The 17,690-nt window shown below is 43.9% G+C and overlaps 1 long non-coding RNA gene across 1 annotated transcript; it reads right to left on the bottom strand.

Moving 5' to 3' along the window:
* Positions 1 to 391: 391 nt before the first annotated feature.
* LOC145621590 (uncharacterized) lies at positions 392 to 1,050 on the bottom strand. The gene is made up of 3 exons (XR_014108451.1): positions 923 to 1,050; positions 788 to 850; positions 392 to 653 (listed from the first exon to the last, which is right to left on the bottom strand). It is a non-coding gene; the product is annotated as an uncharacterized LOC145621590 (long non-coding RNA).
* Between the last annotated feature and the right edge of the window lie 16,640 nt (positions 1,051 to 17,690).

The raw sequence follows: 17,690 nt of genomic DNA, 5'->3' as shown, positions 1-17,690 counted from the left end.
AATATCTTTTACAGTAAGGAATGATACAGTTTGCTTGTATTTATAGAAGTAACTTAAATCTGAAAGTCAGCCACTAATCGAGTATAGCTAGTAGCTAATTTATCATATTTGAAGTCCAAAATCACATGTATGGAAGGTATCAAGAATACTTGTAAACATGATACACAGAAAGTAGTTAACAATGGTAATAAAATTGTTAGAAAATTCACCTTTCCAGTAATTTTGCTGTACAGGGCAATCATATCCTTCACAGTAGACTGAAGTTGTGTTGTTGCATCAGAACTTTGCAGGAAGTTCAATCAGTATGTCTGATTTTCGACCAAATTGCTTCTGTGGCAGGATCACCTGAACTGAGTGTGAATCTTTGGTTTTTGGGATTGGTTGAGTCATTATACTTTATACATATAGCACGCGTTACTCTTCCAATCCTATATACCTGTTACACCCAAAAACAGAATGCATATTGAAATTATATATCTCATCAAATGTCTCTTAGATCAGAATATTTGCACCTAATCTTGATTCAGAAAATTGAAGCATCTATATGTTTAAGTTTGAGAACTTTCCTTATCAGGTATATATGACGGATCACAAACAACTTTCTTGAATTTAGCAGTTTCTCCTTCAGAATTCCCACTGTTATCAAAAACTACCTGTCATCCAAAGCAATTCATACTCACTATACTGTATATTATCTTTCATGAAGACTAAGCTAGAATCTAGATACATAGAAATTTTGCGTAAAATGATGTTACTCAAACAGCAAATGTTGTAGCACAATATATACCGAGCAATCTGGCTTGTTGAGCATGTAGGTTCCACCATAAACTGCGCATAAATGGGCAAATCCCTATCAAGGAAAGCAGAGGTGTGTCAAGTGAGGGAATTAAGGAGTATGACTGTATGAGGTATAAAATTTTACATATAAGCTTTATGAGTTCTGCCACATCTAGTGAAGGGTTGGGAATCTGGACAAGCTTGTTGAATATGTTGAGCAAAGGAGGAAAAGTCTCCTCAACAATTAGATGCACAGGTGTCCTCTCATCATCTGACTTGAACCTGCAAAAAAAAAATCAGCAGGGGGTAAAATACTTATTGATCCACAAGTTAGACCAGATAGAAAGCCTTCGTTATTTGAAAACGCAAAAATGAATAACCAATATCTGCAAACAACAACAAATTAAGGTCAACAGAACTATAGATGATTATGCCAGTGGTGCACCTGCTAGTTATGTCAAGTGTTTCTTTCCTTATGGATATTCTTATTCTTTTGTTTTCTTTCCCACACAAAAATTTATACGGATCACTTAGTGTAATTGATATACTTATATATACTATAAATAAATGTAACAAAGAACAAAATGCTACTGGTCAAACTGGAAAGCATTTGCTCAATATCCCTTCATATATATAAGGGTTAAATACAAATTCCTAGATAACACATCAGACTCTTGATTACCAAGAACTTGAGAATTTGAGAAAACAAAAAAAGCTAGGTGTAAAGCATTATAATTTCTCTCTTTCTTTACGGCTTCCATTCCAAAACATATAATGTGCATACACATTAAGAAGTTTATTAACAAAACGACATTCACACTGACAAGTTACAATGGATTGCAATTATTGAATAATAGTGTAAACATCAAAAAGTTGCAATTTTAAGGAACTGAAGGAAGTATTAAGTTTGATATTAGCAGCAGTAGTTCACTTAGTATGATCAGGTATATGCAAGTTAGGGGTACCTAAAAATTGTACTCAGCCAAGTTAAAATAAAAGGTTTGGACATGGAAATTAGGTCTAGTACAAAGCTGTGGCCTAATCTTTGATGAGAAAGAAACATGTAAACCTTTTGTAAAATTAAAGATGGTAAGCAACAGAGAATACACTTTCAAGCTAGCATATTATCAAAATTAGACTTTTGCCTATATTAGCCAAAAGAGAATTAGGTAAGCAACTCCACCTACTTCATGGGGATCGGAGCAACCAGAATCAAAGAAAACCCAAAAGAATAAAAACAACATTTGATTTTCTTATTTTCTCAATAAAGAGGAATTTACCCAAAAAGTGACAAACCTAGCAACCTGTTTGACAATCTAGGTGCAAAAAACTTGTATATCTTAACCTTAATCAATGAGGCTTTTTTGTCTTTCTTGTTTGACGCTTTCCATGAAAGCAAGTATATTCAAACCATATAAAATTTCCCAGGTTTATTCATCAATTCAACAAGAAATTGCAAAATTAAGGCTTTCATGAAAATAAGTATACTCGGACCATAATAAAGAACAAATTGCCCATATTTAATCATCATTCAGGAAGAAATTGCAAAAATTAGGGAATCCATGAAAAAAAGTATACTCAAACCACATTAAAAAAAAAACAATTTGACCATGTTTATTCATCATTCATGGAGAAATTGCTACAATTACTGTTTCCACGAAAATAAGTATACTCAAACCATATCAAAGAACAAATTGACCAAGTACATTCATCATTCAGGAAGAAATTGCTAAAATTAGGGCTTCCATGAAAATATGTATACTCAAACCATATCAAATAAAAAATTGACCATGTTTATTCATCAATTAGGAAGAAATTTCAATAATTAGGGCTTCCATTACAAATTAGGGTTTCAAAATTCAATCAAACAAATTAAAACCCAAATTCTTAATAATTTAGAACAATTTAAAAGCGTCAATAAACAGACCTCGCTCTCAGAGATGATGTGACGACATTCACGAAGGACTGCAGGAGTAAGGAAGACTTCCTTACGAATCATGGTGTCATTCTTGTAGTTGGAGTTGTTAGCATAACGAAGTTTACCATCAGGGCGAAACTCAAACTCAAGGAATTCATGGCCGAATTTGCCTTTGTGACCGACGTAGTATCGAAGGTAGAACTCTCCAGCTTCTTCTTCTGCCATGGCTGCTGCTGCTTCTAGTGTTGGTTTGTCTCTGACAAAATCGAAGGAGACGAAGGAGATGAGAACAGAGAAGAGAGGGGAGAGCAGGAGAGAGAAAGACGAGAGGGGAGAGGAGAGAGAAGGAATATGCGGCGGCTGATGATGAGAGGAAAAGCTAGGGTAGTGTTTGGTGGGGGTTTTTTTTTTAACTCATTATTGCCACGGGTTCAAACCGGTGGCCTTTCCATTTTTTGCCACGGGTTTGGTTGAACCGGTGGCAATTGTTCTTTGCCTCATCCCGCCACTTAATTAAGCCACCGGTTTATAAAAACCGGTGGCCATTGAGCGTTGCCTTTTTTAATTTTTCTACTAGTGCAAATGCCAAACTATGACAAATTCCTCAAAGACATTTTGAGTGGGATAAGAACTTGTGAGGTTGTGGAGAACATCAACTTGACCGAGAATTGTAGTGCTATCATCATGAACAAAATGTCACCCAAGTTGAAAGACCCCGAAAACTTCTCCATCCCTTGTGCCATTAATAAGATGCAAATTGATAATGCCCTATGTGACTTAGGAGCTAGTGTGAGCTTAATGCCATATTCGGTTTATCAAAGACTTGAACTAGGGGAACTCTTACCTTCCAACATTACCTTGCAATTAGCCGATAGGAGAATCAAGTTTCCAAAAGGTAAGGTGGAAGATGTTCCATTGAGGGTTGGGAAGTTTGTGTTCCTGGTGGATTTTGTTGTGCTTGAGATGGATGAAGATGCTACCATTCCTATCATTTTAGGTAGACCCTTTCTTGCTACCTCGGGTGCTATGATTGATGTGAGGAGTGCAAAGATTTCCCTTAAGGTAGGAGATGAGGTCATTGAATTTGATTTGAATGAAAGCATGAAGTAACCATGTTCTTCTCTAGAAAATTACATGATGATTGATTCTCTTGATCATGTTGTGTCTTCCATACATGAGCACTTGCTCACCTCTAACGATGCTCTTGAGAATGTTTTGTTGAACAAGGACAAGGTAGGTACACCATGCAAGGAAATGGCATTTTATGAGGAATTGCTTAATGGAAGCATGGAGGAAGTGGATGAGCAAATGTGCTTGAAAATCACAAGCCAAGAAGCTTTGCAAGCGGCCGAAACAAAGGAAGGTATAGGTGTGCCTATGGTAGAGCTCAAACCTCTACCATCACACTTTAGGTATGAGTTCTTAGGCCCTCATTCCACTTACCCCGTTATAGTGAGTGCATCCTTGAGTGAGAGCCAAGCTCAAGCGTTATGTGGTGTCTTGAGAAAGCACCAAGGTGCTTTAGGGTACACGTACTATTGATGATCTTAAGGGCATAAGCCCCGCCTTGTGCCAACACCACATATCGCTCGAGGAAGGCGCCCTACCTTCTATCAAACGACAAAGAAAACTACACCCCCAAATGGGAGAAGTAGTAAAGAAAGAGATCACCAAGCTTTTGGATGCAGGAATCATATTCCCCATCTCTAGCTCAAGGTGGGTCTCCCCCGTGCATGTCGTTTCAAAGAAGAGGGGTATGACCGTAATCAAGAATGAGAAGGTGAGCTCATTCTGACTAGGACGGTCACCGGTTAATTGGCGGATGTGTATATACTATAGACGTCTAAACACATCCACCAAGAAGGATCACTTCCCTATTCCATTCATTGATCAAATGCTTGAAAGACTAACAAGGCACAAGTTTTATTGTTTCCTCAATGGATATTCGGGATTCTTCCAAATCCCGATCCACCCCGACGATCAAGAGAAGACTACCTTCACGTGTCCTTATGGGACCTTTGCCTATCGAAGAATGCCCTTTGGTTTATGCAATGCACCCGCTACATTCCAAAGGTGCATGATGAGCATTTTTGGGGATATGTTGGAAGAAGAAATGGAGGTCTTCATGGATGACTTTTCGGTTGGGGGGGGGTTTCATTTGAGGAGTGCCTTGTGAACCTTGAGAAGTGTTTTGAAAGATGTGTGAAAGTCAATCTTGTTTTGAATTGGGAGAAGTGCCACTTCATGGTGGAGGAAGGTATAGTGCTTGGGCACAAGATCTCCAATAGAGGCATAGAGGTGGATAAGGCCAAGATAGAAGTGATTGAGAAACTTCCACCTCTAGTGAATGTCAAGGGAGTGAGATCGTTCCTAGGTCATGTGGGCTTTTATAGGAGATTCATCAAGGATTTTTCACTTATTGCTAAGCCCCTAAATGACCTTTTTCAAAAGGATGTTGAGTTCATTTTTTATGAAAAATGCTTGAAAGCATTTGATAGATTGAAGAAGGCCGTAATCTCCACTCCTATTGTTCAATCCCCAAGGTGGGATCTTCCATTTGAATTAATGTGTGATGCTAGTGATTGGGCGATTGGAGGTGTTTTGGGACAACGTGTAGATAAGAAGCTTCATGTGATTTACTATATGTCCAAGACACTAAATGGGGCTCAAAAGAACTACACAACAACGGAAAAGGAATTTTTAGTAATTGTGCACTCTTTTGAGAAATTATGTTGTTACTTGTTGGGTTCCAAGACCATAGTTTTCACGGATCACACAGCTCTCAAGTATCTCTTTGCCAAGAAAGAGTCCAAGCCTAGGTTGATTCTATGGGTGCTTGAATTACAAACTTTTGAGATTGAGATTAGGGTTAAGAAGGGTGAGGAGAATGTTGTGGCGGACCATCTTTCTCGTCTTGAGGGTGATCAAATTCATGATGATGGTTCACCAATTGAGGATAGAATCCTTGATGATTTCTTATATTCCATTGAGGTAAAGGAGCTCCCATGGTATGCCGACTTGGTGAATTTTCTAGCATGTGGGGAGTTTCCACCCTCTTTCTCAAAGAACCAAAGGAAGAAAATCAAGAGGGAGGCAAGACATTACTCGTGGGATGATCCCATCTTATACAAACGAGGGGTTGATGGCTTACTTAGGCGTTGTGTTCCAAATGAAGAGGTGCCTAGTGTTCTAAGGATGTGCCACTCGGATCCTAGTGGTGGGCATATGGGTGTTTCCAAGACCGCTACTAAGGTTCTTCAAAGTGGTTTATGGTGGCCACATCTCTTTAAGGACTCATGGGGCTTTGTTAAGTCCTGTGACCGATGTCAAAGAGTTGGGAACATTTCCAAGCGGAATGAGATGCCTCAACCACCTATTCTTGAGTTGGAGGTGTTCGATGTATGGGGAATTGACTTCATGGGACCATTCACTTCTTCATATGGGAATCAATATATTCTTGTGGTGGTCGATTATGTTTCTAAGTGGGTAGAGGCTATTGCTTCTCCAACTAATGATCAGAAGGTTGTATTGAAATTGTTTAAGAAGATCATCTTTCCAAGGTTTGGTGTCCCAAAAGCGGTGATAAGCGATAATGGTTCCCATTTTGTTCCCAATGCCTTTCAAAAGATGTTGAGAAAACATGGTGTGCATGAACGATTATGCCTTCCTTATCATCCTCAAACGAGTGGCCAAGTTGAGGTTTCCAATCGTCAAATCAAGCTTATTCTTGAGAAGACGGTTGCGCGCAATAGAAATGATTGGTCGGAAAAATTGGATGATGCTCTTTGGGCTTATAGAACGGCTTTTAAGACACCTATTGGTACCACTCCATATCGCCTTGTCTATGGAAAATCATGCCATCTTCCGGTAGAGCTTGAACATCATGCCTTGTGGGCTATCAAGAAGATAAATTTTGACTTGGCTAGTGCAGGGAAGAAAAGGTGGTTGGATATTCATGAGCTAGAGGAGCTTCGACTTGATGCTTACGATTGTTCTAGCACCTACAAAGCTCGCTCCAAGGAGGCTCATGACAGGTTAATTGAGAAAAAAGAGTTTTGTGTAGGTGACAAAGTCCTCCTCTACAATTCAAGAATGAAATTATTCCCTGGGAAGCTCATGTCAAGATGGAGTGGACCATTCTTGGTGAAGGATGTTTTTCATAATGGTGCCGTGGAGATTTCTCCTTTGAACTCATCTTCCTTTAGGGTTAATGGCCATCGGCTCAAGAAGCACTATGACGGAGTGTTTGTTGGACTTGTTCACAAAATGATTCTCTGTAAGCCACCTTGAGATGGTGGTGAACGTCGAGCTAACGACGTTAACCAAAAGTGCTTACGGGAGGCAACCCAGATTCTCATCTCATTTCTCCTTCCTTTCTTTTCAATTGTTTTCCTTGGTTGATTATTTATTTTACTTTGTTTTTGTTTTGTGGTTGTTTTGTAGGTTGCCTTTAATCATCACTTTTTGACTCAAGGGGTTTGATGAGCATGATAAATGAAGAGTTTGGAGTGTAGGGGAAAGGGCTCCCCGAGGGCTTGGAGAGGCCTTGGGGGCTTCTCAACTTTAAAAGGCATTTTACAATCAGTGGCGACCCGCGGTTGCCCCGTGGTCTCTCCGCGGGCGCGGGTGGATTGGAGAGGCCTCGGGTTTTTAAGAGAGGGCGCGGCCATTTTGTGCAATTTTGAATCAGTTTGTACCCGCGGTTGCCCCGAGGGCTTCCCGCGAGCACGGCGTCTCTGGAGAGGGCGCGGCCCTCAGAACAGGTAAAAGTTCCAAATTCAAGCAGTTTGGGCCCGCGATTGCCTCGCGGTCTCTCCGCGGGCGCGGCAAAGTCGGGAGAGGGCGCGGGGATCTGGGTTTTCTTTTACCCCGGGCGCCCCCTCCCTCTCTCTCCTCTCTTATTTCCTTTTCTTCCTACACATTTTTCCCCTTTCTCTCTCTACCTCTTCTCAAACCCTAACCCCAAATCATCATTTTCTTACTTCTTTCTTCTAATTTTCACTAAAATTTTCACAAAATCTACCATATTTTTCCATTTTCATCAATCCTACTCTACTTTCTCGTGGTTTTTTGGGAATTTTAGGGTCTTTGCGGTGTTTTGAGCTTAATTTGAGTCTCCAATCTTGGTATACTTCTAACCTTTGTGTTATTTTTGTCAATTTCAATTGATTTTTCTACATTGGTTTGATTAACCTTGATTTGAGCATGATTTTTGTGTTTATGGTTGTTATATGGGAATTTCGGATTTTTATGAGTGATTGTTGCTTTTTTGTTGTTTAATCCTTTATTTGATGATTGATTGTTAATATTGTTGGTTGTTGTTGGAATTTTGGTTGTTGTGTTGCTTGGAACAGGTACATTGTAGTTTGTGGTGGTTTTGGTTGGATTTGTAAGGAGGTTTGGAGTATTTGTGTTGTTGATTAGCATTGTTTGAGGGAGTTTGTGTTGTTTCTTGTGAATTGTGTGAATTTTGATTTCATGGATTTGTTAAGGAGAGTTAAGAGTAGCAAGAAGCGTTCAAACCAATTCCCCGGTCAATCTTCTCATGGCCATCCTTTAAACACTCAACCCCCACCAAATCCTACTCCGCAAGATAATGCCCATCCTCCTCCTCTACTGGCTCTAAAGTTTTGGAACCGGTCTAAACAAGCCCCAATCTACAACAAAATGAAAGACCGGAAGTTTAGACCATCCCGTCATTACCTTCGTGAGGATATGGTCAAACTAGGAATTGATAATGACCTTGACATTCTCTTAAACAACCTCGGCCTGGAAGAATTTCTAAAGTCTTCCCCTAGAACCTATTTGGAGCCTTCCATTGAGTTTTTCTCCACTTTCGAGTTCAATAGTGTGGGGGAAGCCGACTTTGTTATTTCCTTCCAACTTTTCAATGTCAAACACACCATGAACCTCGCCGAGTTCAATGTAGCCCTTGGTTTCAATCCCAATGGTGATATTTTTGAGCCCCTTCTCTTCCTAGCCAAATATGAGTATAATGAGGTTTCTTGGTGGAGAACTATAGCCCACAAGAGGGAGTTTGACTCGAAAAATTCTCTTGCTAGTGAGATTATCCATCCGGCCCTTAGGATCCTTCATAGAATTCTAGGGTATTCTGTTTTTAATAAGCAAGATTTGGGAAAACTTTCTCGGGAGGAGATTATAGTGTTATGGATGGCCACCAAACCGGAGTTAGGGTCAAGGATTAACTTTGGATATATCTTCATGGAGTCTTGTAAGGAGATAATGCATGGGACCAAGACGGGGGAAATTCATTGTGGGGGCATGGTGACACGCTTAGTGTCGTATTTTAAGCAAGAGGGGTTCTTGAGGTCTTGCACTCCGGTTGGAAGGAGTGAAGACGTGTAGCTTAATTTGAAGCAAGTAAATACCTTGCGTTTCATTACTAGCACTGAGAGAACCAGAGTATACTCTTGGCTAGTGAGAAATACCTACCATTGCCTACTCCCTAACCCGGCCGCCACCTCCATTCTTCGCCAAGCTAGAAACGTTTGGATGGTCCCAAGGGACAATGGGAGGATTGAGGATGATATGGAGGAGGACGATGAGGTTGATGAGGGTGTTGGGGTGATGATGATGATGATGATGAGGAGGAAGGAGGAGGAGAAGAGAATGAAGAGCAACAACAACAACAACCAGAACAACAACAACAACAAGAGCATTTTCATGAGGATGCTCAACAAAGAAGAAGAGGAAGAAGACAACAAAGACAACAACAATAAGATTTCCAAGAAGATGCCTATCTCCGTGAGATGGAGGCCATGAGAGCAAATATGGAGCGCATGCAATTGAGCATGCAAGGTATGTATTCGGACCACCAAACTCTTTCTTTTCAAACTAGCGCCTTGTATGACGCTAGTGTGTGTAGGGGGGAGGTCACACCTCCGGTCAACTACCCGTATGTGCCGCTCCAACAAGGACCGGTGCCTTCCCGGGGTGGTGACAACCTCCCTACCTACCCTTATTGGCCCGGGGTTGAAAACCCCGATGAGCCAAGGCGCAACTTCCCACCTTATGACTATCGGGTCTCGGGGGGGAGTGATTATCGGGGTGATCCCGCCTACTATTATGTTCACCCCCAACACCCCGAGCCCCTTATTCAACATGAGCCTTTTGACCAATTGACCCAATCCCAATGTGACTTATTCAAAGGTCACTATGGAATTCCTCCCGGTTACACCGGAGGTTGGGATATGGGTGATGATGGTGCCGGCCCTAGTGGCCAATAGTCCCCCTATGGTTGTTTGTTTTCCCTTTTTGTTCTCCCCTTTACTTATTTTGCATGTTTATCGGCATCGCGGTCGATGCCTTTATTTTGTGGGGGGGGGGGGGTCAAAAGGGATGTTTTATGGCACCTTAGGCTTGGTGGGAAGTCTTTGAAAAGGTTTTTGGTGGATTTTGCTAGTGGTCTTGTTGGTTTGTTACTTGTTGTTGTCTTGATTTCTTTGATGATATTCTCGAGAGTTTCTTGAAGAATTTTTTTTTTTTTGAAATGTTGATGATGATAGGGCTTCTCTAGGTCCTTGTATATAGTTTGTGTCTAAATTTTCTATTGCTTGCTTTGTTTGGAAATTACTAACAATTTCATTTTGTAAATATAGCCTTTTTCTTTTACTCACCTTGCTCGTAGCTTATGCTTTGTGTTTGGGGCATTTTTCACCCTTGACAAGTGGACCAATGAGGAGGTGCCACGTGTCCGAGGCTGGCAGGTCATCTTTGGCCAATCTCCAGCTGACACGTGGCCTCTCCAGATACTCTCCCAGAATTGCGGCCTTCAAGGGCCCAATTCCCAAGAATCCGCTATTTGGCGGCGCAGCCCATCAATCCTAGGTTAAAATAACCTAGGAAAGGGCACTTTTCCCAAGGACCCTATAAATAGGGAGATATTCCCCCAAAATGAGGGACATTCAGAAATTCACCAAACATTTATTACACCCTATTTTCTCTCTCATCAGAGAACACCTGAGCTTGGAATCCAAGCAGATCCCCACCTTAAATTCCGCACTTTTTTACTCTCCTTCAAGTTACTAACTTGAGCGTTGTAGGCGGAGCACCACCCAAACGGTGTCTTCGTTGATTTTGCAGGTACAGAAGCCCTCCGGACCAATCTTCGAGTTGTAACTCTCCCAAGGGACAAAAACACCCAAAACATTTGGCGCCGTCGGTGGGGAGAGTACCTCAAGATGGTTTAAAATTCTGTACCAATTCTCAATTCTACCTCTCTACGTCCGGGTACTCAGACGGGTAACCCGGAAGACTTGCAACCGGTTATTCAGCCGGTAGGATTTGAAATCCCCCAGCCTCCACTTCAGCCTCAGCCAGAGGTATTCACTGAGGAGGAGGATGAAGAAGAAGACAATGATGTTGAGACTTACATCTCTAGGGATGGTTCTCTCATCTCTAAATCCATCCGTTCCAGAGATCAGCTGGAACAAAATGGATCAGGCGGGCCCTAGTAGCCAGCCCACTGGGAGGTCAGACGGGGAAACCCGGAAGGCCAGAGGAGAAGCTCCAGTCACCCGGAACGAGCTCATGAAATTCATGAACTCCTTCAAGGGTGAGATCAAAGAAATGATCAACAACAAGGCAGGCTCTTCCAAGAGTCAGCCGGCTAAAAAGACTCCCAATGATGGGAAGAAGAAGAAGCCGGTCAAGGACAGGCAGCCAACTCCTCACCCAAAGGAGAAGGCAGCCGCAAAACTTGACTGGTCTAAGATTCTGATGCCCCGGCGACCCCAGCCGGATGGCAAAAAAGCCTCCACCTTTGATGCTCGAGAAGTCATCAATCAAAGGAGGTAGGAGCAGTCTGAGTCAGCTTCTACCTCAAGCTTTCCAGACAGCTTCAAGCAAGCTTCTGCAAGGAACTCTATGTCCTTGCATGAGAGTCGGACAGGCGGTAAATCCGTCAACACCGAACCTCAGCTGATGATAGGGTCTATGCCATACGCACCCCAGGCGCAGTATGGGCAATATGGCCTCCAGTTCATGCAGCCACCCCCATTCGGAGGTCAGGCGGCATATACCAATGCCCAGCCACTGGACTGGCAGCTCCGGCTAATGAGGCTAGGCGAACAGCCGTCTGCCTTTGCAACCAATATAACCGAGGCGGCTCAGCCGGCCAAGGTTAAAAACATCTTGGTTGGTGCTTATGATGGCACCACCAACCCTGAAGATCACCTGATGGCATACACCAACCTAATGTGTTTACAAGGTTGGGATGATGCCACCTGGTGCCGTTGCTTTCCGGCTACATTGAAGGGCATTGCCCAACATTGGTTTTGCAACTTGCCGGCCGGATCTATTGATTGCTTCAAGAAGCTAGCCTTCTTGTTTGCCACCAACTTCTCAATGAACATCCCTGCTAAGAAGACAAGTTTAGACTTGAGCACCATTAAGCAGGGAGAGAGAGAAGGGCTACGCTCATATGTCAGGCGGTTCAACCTGGTTAGAATTCAAATCCAAGGGCTGTCTGACGAGGTAGCATTTACAGACTTTTTCAAGGGTCTGAGAGACGGGTCGGCTTTTAAGTTCGACCTTGTCAGAAAAGGGGCTTTTACGCTACAGGCGGCCCTGAGGGAGGCGGAAAGCTATATACAAGCAACCGACCTCTGTACGCCTGGTAACTAGTCGGACTCCAAGAAGTCTGACAAGTAAAAAGAGAGTCGGTCAGCTCAGCCGGCGAAGAAAAAAGAAGAGAGCAAGAAAAGAAAAGAAGTCTGGGCGGTCAGTGATTCTGAGCAGCCGTCCCAGAAAAAGAAAAAAGAGTTTAAACCGTACGTTCCCCGGTACGAGTTTAACAAGGATTGTAACTCCATCCTCATGGAGGTAAAGGACCGGCTGTCCATTGAGAAGCCGAATCCAATGAAGAGTTCCGTCCAATCCCGGAACAAGAACAAATATTGTCCATTCCATGAGGAGGTTGGCCATGACACCAACGACTGCTTCAGTTTACAGCGGACGTTGGACCGTCTGGCTGACAAAGGACACCTGAAGTCCTATATTTCTAAGTCCTCAGCCGGGGCAAAGAAGAAGAACAAGGGTCAGTCCTCTAAGGCTGCCTCCCAGCCTGCAAGTAGTTCGGAAACCGACAAGGATCCGGTCTACACCATAGCAGGCGGATTCTCTTGTGGTGGCCCTACCATCTGGGGCACCAAAAGCCATCTTCGAAAGATGGATAAGGATGATGAAGAGCAGGCGTCTGCCAGCTCCACTTTTCCGGATGTCCTCATTACTGAGAAGGACAGGGGCAGCGTCCGCCGCCCGCATGACGATCCGGTTGTCATTGAATGCAAAGTCGCCAACCAGTTAGTTGGGCGCATCCTTATTGACACCAGCAGCTCGTCAGACATCATCAGCCTCCGGTGCTTGCAGAAGCTGAAATACAACTCCAGCAGCATGCATCCGGTCACCCACCCCCTGGTTTGTTTTGGGGGTGGGATGGTCTATCCAGCCGGCAGAATTGACTTACCCATCTGGCTGGGTGAGAAGGGCCAGGGACGACATATGGTCGTCAGATTCTTGGTCGTTGAGGAGTTGACCGCCTACAACATCATTCTTGGGAGGCCAACCCTCAACGAAGCCAAGGCTGTAATCATCCCTTCTCTCATGCTCATCAAGTATGAGAGGGATGATGGTTCTGTTGGTTCCCTGAACGGGGATCAGAAGACGGCCAGGGAGTGTTATCTCTCAGCCGTCAAGGATACTGTGGCCGCAGACGGCCAAGGGAAGGAACCAATAGACCTTGACAATGTCAAGGATGCTTCCTCACCTCCACCAGCGGCCGGAAAAAAGAGAAAAGCTGCAGAGCTGGTGGTGGTGAAGAAAGAAAAGAAATAGCAATCACTGACCGGTGAACGGTCAGAGGAGCTCCGTCCCCAACCGGCTGGTGAGAGTATTGATCTCGTTCTGGACGACAGCCGTCCAGAGCGAACTGTTAAGGTTGGGACGGTTGCTAACGCTGTTCTAGGTGCAGACTTGCACCTCCTGCTGAAAGAATTCAAAGATGTGTTTGCCTTTGAAGTGGAAGAGATGTCAGGCATCAGCCCGGATCTTGCTGTCCACAAACTCGTCGTGGATCCAAAAATGAAGCCCATCCGGCAAAAGAAGAGAAACCATGGTGAGGAAAGAAGTCAGGCGGCAGCTGCCGAAGTAAAAAAGCTGTTGGATGACAGGTTCATTCGGCCATGTAACTTCCCCGACTGGGTGGCAAATGTTGTTCTTGTAAAGAAGCCGAATGGTACCTGGCGGATGTGTGTAGATTACACAGATCTCAACAAGGCATGCCCAAAGGATAGTTATCCACTTCAAAAAATTGACAGTTTGGTCGATTCAACAGCCGGTCATGCCTTGATGAGTTTTATGGATGCCTATTCTGGCTTCCATCAGATACCTCTGTGGAAAAAAGATCAAGAAAAGACGGCCTTCGTCACTGATCAGGGGTTATTCTGCTATACTGTGATGCCGTTTGGCTTGAAGAATGCGCCGGCTACATTCCAACGGATGATTAATACAGTCTTCATTAATCAAATTGGGAGGAATGTAGAGGCATATATTGATGACATGATAGTCAAATCCAAGCAGCAGGCGGATCATCTTGCTGATCTCCGAGAAACCTTCACCACACTCAGGCGGCATAAGGTTATGTTAAATCCTAAGAAATGCGTCTTTGGTGTTGAGTCTGGGAAGTTTCTCGGATTCCTGATTGATCAAAGGGGGATAGAGGCTAACCCTGAGAAGATACAGGCGGTAATTGACATGAAGTCACCCCGCACTGTCAAGGAAGTTCAGAGACTCACCGGTTGCCTAGCCGCCTTGGGGAGGTTCCTCAGCCGGTCAGGTGACAAATGCCTTTACTTCTTCCAAGCAATCAGGAAGAAGACTAGATTTGAATGGGGGGATGATGCTGAGGCGGCATTTCAGAAGTTGAAAGAACACTTGCACTCTTTGCCAAGGCTTGTTAGTCCTTTGCCAAGAGAGAAGTTGTACATGTACCTAGCCGTCTCAGACCATGCTCTCAGTGCCGTTCTCCTTGCTGAACGAGACGGTACGCAGCTCCCGGTATATTTCATTAGTCATGTGTTAAAAAATGTTGAACTCCGGTACCCCATGGTGGAAAAATTCGGTCATGCTCTATATATGGCCTTCAAAAAGTTGAAGCCATACTTTCTGGCACATCCGGTGGTAATCTACACCGACCAGCCCCTCAAGCGGCAATGTCCAATTTGGAGTCATCCGGAAGAATGCTGAAATGGGCTATTGAAATGCAAAGTCTTGAAATATCCTTCGAACCAAGGAAAGCAGTGAAAGGTCAGGCGTTTGCCGACTTCATTGTTGAAATGACTCGTCCGGTCCTCCCGGATAATGTTGATCAGGTTTGGAAGGTGTATGTAGACGGGAGCTCTACAAAGAACGGCTGTGGTGCAGGCATAGTTTGTGAATCTCCAGAAGGAGATAGATATGAGTATGCAATACGGTTCAAGTTTCAGGCCTCGAATAATGAGGCGGAGTATGAAGCTCTGTTAGCCGGAATCCGCATGTGTAAGGCAGCAGGGGCAACAAAGATTGACGCCCACTCTGATTCTCAGTTGGTTGTTAGCCAGTATGAGGGCACTTATGAAGCGACCCATCCGGCAATGATCAAATATCTTCAGGCTGTCAAAGATGAGGCTGGGACACTTGAGGAGTTCAGATTGAATCAAGTGCCCCGGTCAGATAACCACCCGGCGGATGCACTATCTAAATTAGCATTCTCCGCCTGCCATGATACGCCTCGGTCAGTCTTTTGGGAAGTTCTGGAAAAACGAAGTATTTATGAAGAGCCCATTGGAATTCTGGATCGAAGTTCTACTTGGATGGATGGCATCCGGGCGTACCTTGCAGACGGCACACTCCCTGATTCACCTCAGGAAGCAGCCGTCATGAAAAAGAGAGCAGCAAACTTCGAGTTGAGAAACGGAGGACTCTTCAAGGCTGGTTTTCTCAAGCCCTTGTTGAAATGTGTTACCCCGGAAAAGGGGAAGGAAGTACTCGAAGAGCTGCATGCGGGATTTTGTGCCTCCCATATAGGCGGCAAGTCCCTAGCCGTCAGAGCCAGTCGGCATTATTTTTGGCCTACCCTTGAGGCAGATGCCAAGGAATTTGTGAAGAAATGTGATAAATGCCAGAGGTTTGGCAAGCTAATACATCGCCCGGCTACTGATCTGACGGCAATCCACAGCCCAGTCTCGTTTGCTAAATGGGGCATGGACATATTGGGTCCATATACGCCTGCTCCAGGCGGAAAGCGCTATATTTTGGTGGCTGTGGATTACTTCACCAAATGGGTGGAGGCGGAGGCAGTTAAGAATATCAAGACAAAGGATGTTATCTCTTTCATATGGAAGAATATTATCACCCGGTTTGGGGTACCTATGTCTATGGTGTTTGATAATGGCCCTTAGTTTGAAACGCCTCAGCTCAAGACTTGGTTAGGAGATCAGGGCGTCTCAAGTTATTTTGCCTCAGTCGGCCGTCCTCAAGCAAATGGTCAGGTTGAGGCATTCAACAAACTCATCTCAGACGGAATCAAAAAGAAAATTGAAAGAGCCGGTGGCCTATGGGCTGAAGAGTTAATTCATGTGTTATGGGCCATCCGGACAACTGCTAAGGGGTCAACCGGAGAAACCCCGTTTCTCATGGTATACGGGGCTGAAGCTGTTTTACCCATTGAGCACTATGAGCCTACGCTCAGAGTGATGCTCTATGATGAAGAGGCAAACTGAGAGGCCATGCGGCTGGCATTGGACTCCCTCCCGGAACGCAGGGGCAATGCTGCCCTGCGACATGAGATATACCGTCTGAGAATGACGCGAGCCTACAACAAAAAAAGTGCACAAACGCCCTTTGAAAGTGGACGATTTTGTGTTACGGAAAATGGAGGCAACCAGAAGGGCCAATGAGCTTGGAAAGCTAACTCCTAATTGGGAAGGCCCCTACCGGATCTATGAAGAAGTTAGGGATGGCACATACCTCCTGGAAACCCCAGACGGTAGACGCCTGCCTAGAACTTGGAACGTAGACAACTTAAAAAAGTACTACTTCTGAGTATTGTAAGTTTTTTGTAACAAGAAGTATTAATGAGAAATGCTTTTGTTTCATTGTCTTTTTATTTCCGTCTGGGTTTATCCATACTAATGTTGAAAAAGTATAGTAATAATATTAACGTGTAAATAACTTGAGGCCAATGGCCAGATAAAAACTAAGTTTGATACTTAGTATATGAAATCAAAAAAGTCCATAGTGACAAGAGGCTAACAGCCGGATCCTAAAGCTAAGCACAAAACCGTTTAGCAGCTATCAGCCGGTCTAATAGCTAGACCTGAGGCCAAGGGCCAGATGGTTGTCCATTTTCTCAAAATTCGTCTATTCCAATGTGGCTATAGGCGTCCGGCGACACCCCTCCGGGTGCAATCGTCGCAGAGAACAGCCACCATGCTTGTTTTATAAGCCCATGCAGGCGGCAACAATTGAGTGGCTAAAGTAGTCAACTCATAGCTTTCTGTTCATATTATTTCCCCTAAGTAATCTTTAGTTGAAAATTTCCGGCTATCTACAAGTATCAGCCGGAGAAACATCGAAAGTCTTCTACTTAGAGAAATTTTCCTCAAGTTGCGTACTTCTGGGGCAAACCCCTTTTTGCGTAATGGCTATGAAGCATACCTAGACGGTTTAACACTGACTGGGGAAGAGGTTGCATGCCTGTTATTTGGCCGGCTGTGTACTTGGTTTGGGGCAATCACTATTGTGATTGATTGCCTTACAAACATCCCATACTCTTTTAAGTATGAGAAGTTTCCAAGGCAATCAATCCTCTTTTTGTTTGGATTAAACCAACCACACAGCCGTCCAGGGGCAAAGACAGCCGGATATGTGCCTGCCGCATGCTTTTTATAAGTTAGGCAAATTCACAAGTATATATTGAGTATGTATGCAAGAGTGA

This window comes from Chenopodium album, chromosome 27 (genome assembly GCF_948465745.1).
Source record: "Chenopodium album chromosome 27, dcCheAlbu1.1, whole genome shotgun sequence".
Classification (NCBI taxonomy): domain Eukaryota; kingdom Viridiplantae; phylum Streptophyta; class Magnoliopsida; order Caryophyllales; family Amaranthaceae; genus Chenopodium; species Chenopodium album.
This window is presented reverse-complemented; position numbering and strand designations above follow the sequence as displayed.